This window comes from Sinocyclocheilus anshuiensis, unplaced genomic scaffold, assembly GCF_001515605.1.
Source record: "Sinocyclocheilus anshuiensis isolate Anshui unplaced genomic scaffold, SAMN03320099.WGS_v1.1 scaffold534, whole genome shotgun sequence".
Taxonomy (NCBI): Eukaryota; Metazoa; Chordata; class Actinopteri; order Cypriniformes; family Cyprinidae; genus Sinocyclocheilus; species Sinocyclocheilus anshuiensis.
Genome location: NW_015547712.1, coordinates 895,033 through 897,453, shown reverse-complemented (window position 1 = coordinate 897,453; position 2,421 = coordinate 895,033). Strand labels below are relative to the sequence as shown.

The 2,421-nt window shown below is 34.0% G+C and overlaps 1 protein-coding gene across 2 annotated transcripts in view; it reads left to right on the top strand.

The window, feature by feature from the left end:
- The window catches only part of LOC107704060 (gephyrin-like), a 325,183-nt gene that overhangs the window by 968 nt on the left and 321,794 nt on the right, over positions 1 to 2,421 (top strand). The gene's annotated exons all lie outside the window — the stretch shown is intronic.

Here is a 2,421-nt window from a genome sequence, read left to right as displayed (position 1 = left end):
ACACACACACACACACACACACACACACACACACACACCGTCTGTCTCTCCATAATGCCTTCAGTTTCACATTTAGCTCTCAAAACCAAATTACACACAGATTAATGGAGTCTGACATGTAGAACTGACTTATACATTATTTCCAAGCCACATCGTGCATGAACTTGCTTATTTTTCACAAACAAATATATAAATAATTAAACGAAGCTCATTTACAGAAATTTAGAAATGTATTTCATTATATATTTTATGTCATTTTTATAATTGCTTATTTATTATAATGTATATTATGCTTTTTGGTCTGAATTTGTTAGCTTTCTTATTGTTCCCAAACAAATAAATAATTCATGAAATAAAGCTAATTTTGGTGACTGGAGTCTTTAAAGGGTTTCACTAGAAATATTGAAATGTATTTTATTATATACTATATGTACTGTCATATTTTCACAATTGATAATAATTAATGTAATATCATGTATGTTATATATCACATTTTTGCAGTAAAAAGTAATAGTGGCCTATTTCGAACATTTCATAAAGGAACACTGAAATATTTTAATTAATAAATTAGGAAATATACAGTATTTTATATGAGTAAATGTAAATTTGATATTTATTTAAAAATATTAATTTATATTAAACTAATTAGGCTGAACTGTCATTGAAGGATTTCTTTATCAGAACTTTGAAGTATGAAATATTACAAATGAAGGGTTTTTTTTATTCTGTATTTTATTTATATAAAATATAATTATAGGATAATTGATTTATAATATAACTATATTTGTATTATATGAATTATGAATTGTTTCTTATATGAATCATATATGGATTATTAGTTCATATTTATTCATTTCCTTCTATGTTCTATGAATGTTGCTTTGGATAAAAGTGTCTGCCAAATGCATAAATGTTAATTTTACATAATTTATATTTACATATCATTTATATGAATTTCTGAACTGTAATAAGAAAATCATGACGCATAATGTTAAAGAATGTTATGGTAATGTAGAAATGTGAAGTGGTAATGCTGTATGATGTGGGTTGAGTTTGGTATCAGATGTAGGTTTAATGCATCATTTATTGTGTAGACTGAAGCAGAAAGCAGATCTGTTCGTGTTCATCTGTCACTCGTCAGTTATGAATGATGGACGGACAGTCTGTTCACAAACTCAAAGAAACTACCAATACTACTGTAGAGGAAATATGTGCTGAAGTGGTCGGTCAATTGATTTCCTCATGGTTCTATTCAGAAAGTGGAAAACAACACCAGCGTTGCTTATTCCGTGCTCTGTGAGGAGATTGTTTCCTCTCTCAGTGATCCAGTCTGTAACGTCAGATTTACACAAATATGTCCAAAACTGTAGTCTGTATCATCTTGATATTATCAAGACTACAGTGTAAAATGGCTCTGATGTTCTTGTATTTATGACAGTGATGATCACTAGCAGTTTTCAGCTTGTTTGTATTAATCGTCTGTTTCTGAAGCAGATGTGCAGATCCAGGAAAATGAAATAGACTAAACAGTTTGAAATATTCATATTATTACATATTATTTACAAAACTTTCTATGATTATTTATGCATATATCTGCGCCATAATTATTTTTGCTTGATCAGGGACATGCATATGCTGTAGTTACTTTTACCTGAATTATTTGATAACTCAAAGAAATTCCCTGCAGCTGATGCATTCTTCAAAATTAATAATTTTTTCAACCTTTTTTTTTTTTTAAATTCACAATTGATGACTTTAGTTACATTTACCCGTGTGCCTATTTCTAGTGTTGGGTTTAATACATTACAAGTAAAGTAACTTGTAAAGTATTAGTTTAATTTACAGTAAAATATCTGAGTTACTTTTTCGAATAAGTAACACCAGTTCCCTTTCACGGATGACCGACGAATTGGGATCTCGCTTAGAGAGACCAATCTACTTCGAGTGTACACTAAACGAGCCAATGCACATTGACATGCGTTTATTGCATCCAGCTGCTGCTGATCAAAGCGTGAGTATAAGTAGGCAGCAGATACAGCGCATATTCAGCTTTTCGCTTCGGAGCCGAGCGGTTCTATCGTTCTGCTCCTGACCTAAGTCTACGGTAGTGAAAACTACAGTCAAGCACGCTCTTCGTGGGCTCTCGTGCTGGTGGTACGGCGCTTCAGCGGCGGTGGTTTTCCCGTGTCGAGTGGGTTGCACACAACAGGCTGCACTACCCCTGTGTGTGTTGCAGACGGCCATCTCCCCTGTGCGCATCAGCACACTAAAAGAGCAATTTCCATCTAAAAGAGCTTCACGGGTGGAACGTCTTTTTAAAGATGTCGTACCATCCGTGTGTTTCTGGGTGCAGTCGTTACCTGGCGCCGGGTGATGGTCACGATCGCTGCCTCTCGTGTCTGGGCATGAAGCACGCTGAGG